The following is an 11607-nucleotide window of genomic DNA, read 5'->3' on the forward strand; positions in this document are numbered from 1 at the left end:
CCGGTCCGGAAATCCTGGTCAGATCAGGTTTCGGGCTCGGGTAGGGGCCGCCTCGTCGGCACCCGACTCGGTCTCGACCTGGCCCAGACAAAAACATTGTCCGAGCAAAATATCTGAGCCGGGCGACCTGGCCCGGCGCCTGGCCCGACCGCAACGGTTGTAGGCATCGAAAATTGCCTATAGGTCTCCACGAACAGCTCAGTGTTAAGGAACGACAATAAACGTCACCATCTGGTTCACAGGAGTTCAATTGACATCGGTGAACGTTTGAAGTGAATCGACGAACTATGTGAACTGACAGAATTGCGGAATAACGAAGGCACAGGCTAATCGAGAGCCCCGCGATGTTTACAAAAAGAACAACGCCTTTCGTGTCTCGTTCGTTCTACAGATAATCCAACCATCGGGGCTGATAGAACTCTTCGTCAGAATTCCAACACAATTCGAATCACTAAAATCCGAGTTCGGACGAAGAATTTACAGCGGAGTGTCTCGGATTTTTGGAGACGCCCCAGGGGTGTCCTAGATTTTTGGGGACGCCCCAGGAGTGTCCTAGATTTTTGGAGACATCCCAGGGGTGTCCTAGATTTTTGGGGACGCCCCAGGGGTGTCCTAGATTTTTGGGGACACCCCAGGGGTGTCCTAGATTTTTGGAGACACCCCAGGGGTGTCCTAGATTTTTGGGGACGCCCCAGGGGTGTCCTAGATTTTTGGGGACACCCCAGGAGTATTGCCTATAAATAGAAGCCTTAGGCCTCACTTTTGGGGGATCTGGATTTTTGGAGAATTGACGAAGCCCTGCTAGAGTGAAGAGTGATCGAGCACTTCAACACAAGAGAGTTCTTCATCAGATCTACATCACCCGCATCCGTTCCTTAGCATTACCCCTTGTCGGTAATCCTAAGAAGAGCAAATATCTCGCTTTATCCGAGATAGGCGTTTCAAGTTTCTAGATCTCCTCGCGGATCGACGAAGCTCTGCCCGATTTTTCTGGATCAGATCTGATTGCCAGGTAGTCCACGGATATCGACGTCCCCGTCACAGGCTAAAGACCCACGCAAGCAAGAAACGATAAACGGATCTTGTGTTTATTTTCAAGAAAGTTGTAATTTTTATTTTCGTTGTTTGAATTCATTTGTAACGTTTGAAGTTTAATGAAATCAATGATGAAGGTAACTTTTGACGAAAACAAGCTAGCGACCACAGTGGGAGCCAACGGCCTCGCTGCCGAGGCCGTCGTGACGCAACCGACATTCAAGATCCGGGTGAACGAAGAGATCGAATACGAGTTCGATCAACAGAAGTTTGAAGAGTACCTCTCTTCCTCCTCCTCCAGATCCGCCACTCCAAACAGGCGTAGGAAGACTTCATCTTCCAGAAATGCTCGCGGGAACTCCGACTCGAAGATCCGAGATCCCCTCATCGTTGCTGCATCTACTCCCCGCGACGTTCCTATGACGTCCAACGCGGTTGAAGCTGCAGATCCAGATCTGCCCTCCGCCGTAAAGACAAGTGTTGAAGGTGCTCCGGCTCTGTCGAAGAGGGCGCGCCAAAGACGGCGCCAACGCCTTGCGCGACAACTGGCCAAGGCCGCAGAATCGATGGATGGGATCCGCTACAATGAGGATCTAAAGTCCAGACAGCGCCAGGTGCAACAACGGCGAACAACCAACTCCTCCTCTAAAGCGGAGACAAATGAATGGAGAGCGGACGATGTTGCTGTCCAACCTTCATCAAATCCAGATCCCGTTCCCCTTGCCCCCGCACCTCCGGCGGAGTCAGGTAAGAACACGGATCCTTCAACATCCAGAGTTCCTTTGAAAGGTCGCCTCGGTCCCTTACCAGGGAATCGAGGTAAAGCACCTATCAAGGAGCGATTGGGTCCGTTGAAAGGTCCCCAATTGATAAACCCGACTGGGGGTCGTGCTAATTCCCCCAAGATAGATAACAAAGGGAAAGTCCCTGTTACCGACCGCATTGGGTTGCGTGTCGAAGTTCAAGAGCCCGTTAAGTTTTTATGCTCGCAAAAGCGTAGACTTGAACGAGCGACTTTTGAAAACGCTAATAAAGCGTCATATCCCCAGAGGGAAACACATTCGTCTGATGATGATTGTGTTATACCTGGGAAGTCATGCCAACACTCTATGGGTCGCTCCAGTTATCAAACTGATGAGTTGTACAATAGAGCTGGGGGTGCAAGTAAGTCTCGAAAGAGAGGTGCTCGAGACACGGAACCTCACTGTCTGTGTGCCAACATCATCAAGGCGGTGTTGTCAGAATGCTGCTGTTCTAAAACCCCAAAGAGAGTCTCGGTGTTCGAGAGGATTTCCAAGCCAAGGCGTTTTTATGGGAAGAAGTTCGTTTGACAAGAGGACGAATACCTAGAAGTGTCTGCTAATATGACCGGCAGAGGGAAATCGACACGACAATTTGGCCCAGATCGATTTGTCAGAGTATCACAGCGTGTGACTCGATCGCGATCAGGGATCAATACGCGAAAGAATTCCCGAAGGATGCAAAAGGGACTTCCTTTGGAAGAGGAGGTGTCAGATGCTGGTTCAGATTCTTGCTCGGCTATAGCGTCCGATGACACGGCTTCTAGTGTGGGACAACCCTACGAGTCATTCATGATCAGCGCCGAGCAAGTAACCAAGATGCTTGAAGATGCCCTGAATAAGCAGAAGGAAACTTTCAAGTTCGAGATGGAGATGGCCATGCAACGGATGAGAGAGATGCATGACCAGCAAATTGCGGCACTGACAATTCACCAAGGAGAACCCAGTAGACACAATAATCAGAATCAAGATGAGAATGAACGGGAAGAGAATAATGTCAACATAAATATCCCTCCTGTCAACAACGACAATGGAAGCGGTCCCGTGGATGATAATGCAAAAGAGGACCACGTTACCTCTCCCCGAAGCCACTCGAAGACAGGTACGAGTGAAGACAAGAAAATGAAGGACTTGGAGAGCAAAATCAACGCGTTGATGAATGCTCAAGAAGTGAAAAGGTCCGGCATACCATGTCCATACCCAAGGGAGAGGTCCGGTATACCATGTCCATACCCAAGGGAGTGGGAATCAATTCCGTATCCGGCAAAGTTTAATTTAATCAACTTTACGCCGTTTGATGGAAAGGGTTCCCCTACCCAACACTTAATATATTTTAAGTCTCATTTAGGAATCATTTCTGGGAATGAACCTCTTATGGTGCGGTCATTCGTCGGCACTCTTCGCGGAGCAGCCTTCGACTGGTATCGCCGTCTCAAGCCCGGGAGTATCAGCAGTTGGGACGACATGGAAGATATGTTTCTGACAAACTTCTTCGATGACGACACCGAAATCTCAATCGGTACACTATTCGATGAGAAGCAGAAGAATGGTGAGACGGTCGAAAATTTCGTGAAGAGATTCCGAAACAAAGCAATGAATTGCAGGGATCCGGTCAGCGAAGACTTTATTCTCGAGACTTGTCACAATAATCTTTCATTGGACATCCTCGAAGCTATGGGAATGGCGCCACCAAAGACCTGGAAGGACTTGAAAGTGCGAGGAGAACGAGCCGAGCGATTCCTTAAAAGGAAGAAGGCGGAAAGGGGCCAAATAGCGAATAATTCTCCACAACAGAACTTTGTCCCTAAAGGGAAGGGAAAAGTACATGCGAATGCTGTGGACGCAAATCAAACATTCGAGGTGCAAGCGTAACCGCAGCAGTAGCAACAAAAGGCGCCACAACAATCAAGGTGGCAGCAGCAGCCCCAGAAGCAAAAGGCTTCAGAACCAAAGTTTCCAAAGGTCTATTCATTCAAAGAGGATGAAGTTCCTGGTATCTTCAAGTACCTCATTGAGAATAACAAGATCAAATTGCCTCCAGTCCAGGATCAGGAAGATGCTAAGAGAATCAATGATCCAAAATACTGCGCATTTCATAGAGCGGTGCACCATCCTACCAAGGTATGCTATGCTCTTAAGGACAAGATCCAAGCTCTCATCGATGTCGGGGTCATCACCATGAAGCAGCCGAAGGAGAAGAAAGTGGGAGCAAATGCAGTATCAATTAGTTTCGGTTCTGCTCCCTTGAACTGGTTCCAGCATGAGCCAGTAATAAATACAGCAGTGAAGACGGTGAACGATGATCCTCACAAGCAGCGCCAGAAAGGACTTGTGCCGCACACAGCCCCGAATGGTGAGATTCTTTGGGTTCATCCAGATTTGGTTGGAGATGAACAATGGACTGGAACCTCTTCCAAGAAAAAGTCAAAAGGAAAAGGTAAATCTTGTTATGGAGCTTCTGCTATTCCAGGAGAAGATGACGAAGAAATTCCCGCCTTCCCGCTTTCTGAAGATGAACATGAGGCCTTTGCAACCCGAAGTGGGAATGAGTATCACTACAAGTACCCGGATGCTTCCGAGCAATTAGGCACCAAAACCACTCCTTCCAAGACATTGGCAGAACTGGGAATTGCAGCAACTCCCCCAACACCTGTAGCTATGGAGAAAGTCCAGCAGAAGGAGAAGGGGGGGGAAGGAGCCTCTACGCCAAGAAGCCCAGAACCCGAGGCAGTCTCGATTCAATCATCCGATTGGGAGAGACAAACCGGAAATGCGAGCTCTCCACCCCATTTCGACATCATGGCGCAGTTGGCTAATATCCCGGCTAGGATAACCCTATACGAGCTGTTGCGTCTTTCCAAGGATACAAGGAAAGCATTACAAGAGGCCTTGAGCCACTCTGAAGCTTTCTTAACTCGAATCAAGCCATCTCCTGACGGACCAGAGCCGTCAGCTCAACACTGTAATCTCGCGGCGCATCATTTTCCATGCATCTCTTTTACCAAAGAAGACATGCAGACGAAGAACTCAAAGCATGATCGGCCTTTGTATTTCACAAGGCACATGGGCTCCAGCATGGTCAACCGGATCCAAGTTGATCCGGGTTCTGCTGTTAGCATCATGCCATTCCGACTGATGCATCATCTCGGAATCCCAACTAGCAAACTAGCCTCCACCGGCACTACGATTTACGGATTCAACACCAGCGGGTCCAGACCCTTGGGGAAAATTCGAATCAAATGCCAGATTGGGGATTTAAAATCAGAAGTTACTTGCTATGTGATTGACGCAGAAACGTCCTATAACTTACTATTGGGTCGACCTTGGATCCACGGTAACCTTATAGTCCCATCAACTTTGCACCAGTGCCTCAAGTATGTGGACACAAATAATGAAGTCAAGACGGTGGTCGCGGATAAGCAACCGTTTAAGGGATTGGAGAACTATTTCACCGATTCCCTTCTATACGGCGCTGAATCCGATACTGAATCACCGGCCCAAGGAACGGACAGCGGAGATGAAGCTGACACCGAAACTGGGTTTGATTATGATGGTGGTTTTGTACTTAATGACATTGTACCCATTGTAATCAATCTTGACGATGATAAATCATCGGAAAGTAGTTGTAATTGGCAACTTACCGAAGAACTATCAATAAACGATGATTTAGAGTACTCGATGTGTCTTGATAATGTCACTAAAAAGCTTTATGATAACCCTGATTTGTATATGCCTCTTCAATCATTTTGCATGACAAAAAAGCAGGTACAAGATCCATGCGGAGCAACACTTGTCATCCCCGCGGGAACAGGGGGTGGAAAAGAAGTCGTCTACGGCAAAGGAAAAGAAGCTCCAATACCCGATCACTTCTTAGAAGAAGAAGACGATGAAGATAAACCTGCCCCTCATCTATTTAGATATGACGCAAAAGCGCGCGATCTAATGGAGAAGCATGGATATGACTTTACACTCGGAGAGGGTCTGGCAATTAATGAATTGCAACCTCCGAGAAACCTCAAGGAGCTCAGGGGATTGCAAGGGCGGTTAGCTTATATCCGTCGGTTCATCTCAAACCTCTCAGGGAAATGCCAACCGTTTTCCAAGCTCACAAAGAAGGGCGTGTCATTTGTATGGGATGACGCTTGTCAAAAGGCATTCGAGAGAATTAAAGAATATCTCTCAAAACCTCCTGTACTCGTTGCACCGAAATCGGGCAAACCGTTCTTGATTTATGTCAAGGCGACGAGCCACTCATTAAGTGCATTACTTGCACAAGATGACGATAACGGTCATGAGCAGGCTGTTTATTATTTAAGCCGAACCATGGTAGGCGCTGAATCTCGATATCCTATGATTGAGAGAGAATGCCTCGCTTTAGTGTTCGCTATTCAGAAGATGCGACATTATCTGGTTGGACAGACCATTTATGTTATCTCTAAAGTTAACCCAGTCCGAGTGTTCATGACTCAACCAGCTTCCATGAGCTGGCGATTAGCAAAATGGGCCTTACTCTTGTCCCAATACGACTTGCATTTTAAACAACAGAAGTCAGTAAAAGGACATGCCATCTGTGATCTCCTGGCAGACAATCCAACTACGGATACCGCCGAGATATATGACGACCTACCTGATGAAACCCACGAAGTCAACGCGACTTCACACCAACAAGTATGGCGTTTATACTTCGACGGCGCTTCGCGAGCACGGATACCGCCGAGATATATGACGACCTACCTGATGAAACCCACGAAGTCAACGCGACTTCACACCAACAAGTATGGCGTTTATACTTCGACGGCGCTTCGCGAGCAACTAATGTTGCAAGTGCTCCTGGAAGTTCTAAGATTTCTTCCGGAGTTGGAGTTGTCTTAGTTTCCCCGGGAAAACACGTGATGCCTCGATCCTACTCGTTGACTGAACCGTGCTCAAATAACGTAGCCGAATATAATGCATTACTCATAGGACTCAGTTTTGCTAAAGAACTGGGGGTGGAGTATCTCGAAGCCTTCGGCGATTCTCAACTGATAGTTAAACAAGTTCAGGGAGAGTACGAGGTTCGAAGCCAAGATTTAATACCATACCATAAGATGGCAGTGGAGATGGCAGAATCATTCGAAGGATTCTTTATCGAACATATTCCACGGCTACAGAATACCTACGCAGACGCGTTAGCAGCATTGGCTGTATCTCTGGCACAACCTCCCGAAACAGAACAGTTTGTTACAGTGAGGACTCACCAACTTTTAGTGCCGATCTACAATGAAGATAGCGAAGAAGAAGAGATTAAGGAAACACACTCAACCCAAATTGAATTTGAACCCCGAGATTGGCGTTTCCCCATCATCGATTACGTCTTACATGGAATCCTACAAGAAGACATGAAAGAAAGAGAGTCAATCCGACGAAGAGCGCCGAGATTCTACTATAACACGGAGAATCGAACGTTATACCGCAGGAGGTACGATGGTTTGCTATTGCGTTGCTTATCGACGAAAGAGGCTGAAGAAGTCCTTAGGGAGGCGCATGAAGGAGAGTGTGGCGCGCACCAACCTGGTCCCAAGCTTTATGACCGCATCAAAAGAATGAGGTATTTTTGGCCTTTCATGATGAGTGATGCAATCAGATATGCCCGAAAGTGTCACGCATGTCAAGTACATGCGATATGCATCAACCTCCGGAGCATCTGCATCCTTCGGTTACGTCATGGCCGTTCGAGACTTGGGGAATGGACATTGTTGGCCCTATAAATCCCCCATCAGTCAAAGGCGACCGGTTCATCCTGGCAATTACCGATTACTTCTCCAAATGGGCTGAAGCAGTTCCACTCAGAGAAGTTAAAACGAGTAATGTTATTGCATTCATCAAGCACCATATCATCTATAGGTATGGTGTTCCAAGACGAATCATACATGACAACGGTCCTCAATTTGTCAGCAACGCCTTCATAAGGTTTTGCGAAAAGTTTAAAATTCAGGATATCTCGTCAACGGCTTATAATCCCACAGCAAATGGATTAGCTGAAGCCTTCAACAAGACTATCATAAAGCTCTTGTCAAAAATCGTGAAGAATAACAAGCGGGATTGGGAGGACAAACTCGGCGCAGCTCTATGGGCCTATCGTACCACGGTGCGTATACCGATCGGCGCAACCCCATATTCATTAGTGTACGGATGTGAAGCCATTCTCCCTTTGGAGATTCAAATCCCGTCACTTCGAATTGCCCTCGCGACTCACATGACGACCGAAGAGCAACATCAGAAGCGCCTTGAAGAATTGGAATGCGAAGGAGGACCACGTTACCTCTCCCTGAAGCCACTCGAAGACAGGTACGAGTGAAGACAAGAAGATGAAGGACTTGGAGAGCAAAATCAACGCGTTGATGAATGCTCAAGAAGTGAAAAGGTCCGGCATACCATGTCCATACCCAAGGGAGTGGGAATCAATTCCTTATCCGGCAAAGTTTAATATGATCAACTTTACGCCGTTTGATGGAAAGGGTTCCCCTACCCAACACTTAATATATTTTAAGTCTCATTTAAAACGTCAAGTTCCTGAAAAAATACTATCCTTAGTATCTTCAGGATAACCAATGCATCGGGAAGTTCCCAGAAGAACATCATATGAGGTATTCTTAGGGATAACCCAATCATTATAGGAGCGATGAATAAGAAATTCTCGTTCGAACTCTGAATGTCGGAATGTTCCTTCTTATTGTCAAATTCTCTGACTCTTATGAGTTATTTTTGTGAGATAAGATCCAATCCTTTGATAGGTTAATCTTTCCTCACCAAACCATTCGCTGATCAAATTAAATGAGGGTGGATCCACCAACATTTCCATCTGCCCGTCGTTGGCATTTCTCAGACTCAACATGTTAGGTCCTAATCACCGAGCATTAAAGTCTTCCTTTGAGTGATAATACGAGTTGGCACTTTCTTTGCTACCTGTATTCCACTTTTGCTTTTAGGTCGAACCTATAAAAGTTAGGGCCAAAGCCAAATTCCTCTCTCGATTCCTTCCATGAACGAGAGGTCCATTTTAAATTGAGCAATCAAACCTATAAAAGTTAGGATTGTTCCCAATCTCACTTAGTCAAACCTACAGATAGTTAGGACTAAGACCGAGTTATTTCTTTTCGATAAACGAAAATCTGCTTTTGTTCTTTTTCCACCAAACCTATAAAAGTTAGGGTCGAAATTGGGCTTTCTCCTCAATGAATGAGGGATTCTTTTGATTCAAATGACCAATCCTATAAAAGTTAGGGTCGTTTGAACCTTTCTAATTCTCGGAGTTGAGATCCCACTCTTAGTTTTATCATTTCGGATTCTGGGGGTGGAGATCCCACCTTGAGTTTCTTTTCCAACTGAAGATAGAATATAAAATTCTTCCTCTTTGGTACCGGGAGATAGAATATAAAATTCTTCCTCTTCCATTTTCCAGTTCGTCTTTACCCTGAGAAAAGACAAAATTCCCAACTTCCAATCCGTGCACTTTGTGCACGGGGAATTTTATCTCAACTCCTAAAAAGAGATAAGTCCACGCCTAACACGCGTTGCCGGTTAGTCTTTCACCGATTACAAAAAGACACCAGGGTCTAAACCTGGGGAATTTTATCCCGAAGCCTAAGAAGGGATAAATCGTCGTCTAATACGCGGTGCGGGGTACCTTTTTCCTATAAGAAATAGTGAAGTCTATGTATTCAAAATCATAGCATTAAGTCTAAGAGAAGCAATTCTCTTAGCACAACGTTACATGTGAAACATGTTTTAATAATTCACATGCTAGCCCGATTCAAACGGTAGTCGGTAAAGGCACATCAAACCCGTTGATGGCCGGGGGTTTGCCAAAAATCCCAAAGTCTATGTCTAACACGCATTACCGGTTTAGTCTTTCGCCGATTAAAAAAGACACCATGGTCTAAGCCTGGGGAATTTTATCCCGAAGCCTAAGAAGGGATAAGTCATCGCCTAATACGCGGTGCGGGGTACCTTTTCCCTATAAGAAATGGTGAAGTCTATGTATTCAAAGTCATAGCATTAAGTCTAAGAAAAGCAATTCTCTTAGCACAACGTTACATGTGGAACGGATCTAGACAATCCGCATGCTAGCCCGATTCAAACGGTAATCGGTAAAGGCATATCAAACCCGTTGAGGGCTGGGGGTTTGCCAAAAATCCTATAAATTTTATCATTGCTGGGTTCAAAGTAAATAAAGAAATATCATGAAAGAAGCAAATGCAGTGTCTCTAGTAATAAATTAAGTCAAAAGCATATAATAAAAAGCTCGTTAGCCCGAAGGCAACTGACGGCTAAGAACATGAGACTCTAAACTAGAAAGCCTGTCTGCATAGCTCTGCTCAAGTTCTGCCTGCAGACTAGCTCGGACAGAGTCTTCGGAACTGCTTAAGATCTCCGCGGCTTCATTCTTCAGCTTCATCAATCTCTCCTGTGTAGATCCCAGCTTCTCGAGCGTCTGTTCACGGGAACGCTCTAATCCAGCCAGGTCTTCTGCAATAAGAGTAACGGACTCCTCGGCGTGCCTCAAGGCCTCCTTCAATCTAGACACTTCCTCACGGCCGGAATCCAAAGAGCTGAGTAGCTCGGCTCTACCTGTATCCTTCCTCGCCACGGTAGCCATCAGCTGCGCAACAGAATGCTCATGTGATCGAAGCTCGCTACCGATGGAAGATCTCAGGTCGTGCCACTGTGTCAGCCTATGCTCCATCTGAGACAACTCTCGGATCTCCGACTCCAGAACAGCAAAATCGGCGGTGAAGGAATCGGCCAACTCTGGATACCCTTCTTCTCTGAACATCAGCATGTGACGAGAAAAAGAACGCCTGAACTGATCGAAACCGTATCCTCGATGAAGAAGTTTCTCGATCATGCCATTATAAAAGACGGTAAAAAGGCCGAGGTCCGTACGGAAAATGTCTTTGTCAGGATCGGTATCAGCCAAGAGGGCGCGGACATGCTCATATAGAGATGATCGAGATCCTACAAGAAACAGTGTGGAAAGCTAAGAGATTATCGAATACGATAAGAAAATTTAAAGGCAAATTCCGAGCATACCAAGGCCAACGGGGGTCCCCTCAGGCCGAAATCCGACAGGTTCCGAAATAACTGCAGGAGTAGTCATGGAGGGTATATCAACCCCTGTAGGCAAATCAGTCATACTTCTCGGCTGTGGCGGGGGGAAAACACTCTCAGGCAAACTATCAGTCCCAGAAACTGTAGTGGCATCAGGCACAACGGCTGGTCCTATAGTTACACTTCTTTATTAGTCAAAATGAAAATTTAGACAAATAAGGAAAATCGGGATGATAAGATCGTCTGCATACCTGTAGGTCCATCATCCTCAGGTATCCGGGGAATGCCAGGAGTCATAAGAGTATCAGTCCCGGTGGCTGGTCCTATGATTGCACCCATATATTAGTCAAAAGTCAGATAAATAAAGAGGAGTACGATGTCCCTAAATCGTATGCGTACCTGCAAGTCCGTCACTCCGAGGTAAACTAGATATGCCGGGAATCAATATTGGGTTAATCCCAATGACTGGCACTATAATATTAATCCTTCGTTAGTCAGACAAAAGATCAGGCAAGATGAAGGGAATCAGATATATACCTGTGAATGAATCACTCTCAAAGGGTGGTCCCGCGGTTCTTCTGGTGGCCTGCTCAGCCAACATATCGGCTAATAATCCAGCGTCAGGTCCCGACGGTTCTTCTGGTGGCCTGCTCAGCCAACATATCGGCTAATAATCCAGCGT

At 46.4% G+C, this 11607-nt stretch overlaps 1 long non-coding RNA gene across 1 annotated transcript; it reads right to left on the bottom strand.

Moving 5' to 3' along the window:
- Positions 1–11038: 11038 nt before the first annotated feature.
- LOC109827114 lies at positions 11039–11393 on the bottom strand. The gene is made up of 3 exons (XR_002243340.1): positions 11325–11393; positions 11177–11248; positions 11039–11096 (listed from the first exon to the last, which is right to left on the bottom strand). It is a non-coding gene; the product is annotated as an uncharacterized LOC109827114 (long non-coding RNA).
- Between the last annotated feature and the right edge of the window lie 214 nt (positions 11394–11607).

Source organism: Asparagus officinalis, unplaced genomic scaffold (assembly GCF_001876935.1).
Source record: "Asparagus officinalis unplaced genomic scaffold, Aspof.V1 AsparagusV1_Un33, whole genome shotgun sequence".
Classification (NCBI taxonomy): domain Eukaryota; kingdom Viridiplantae; phylum Streptophyta; class Magnoliopsida; order Asparagales; family Asparagaceae; genus Asparagus; species Asparagus officinalis.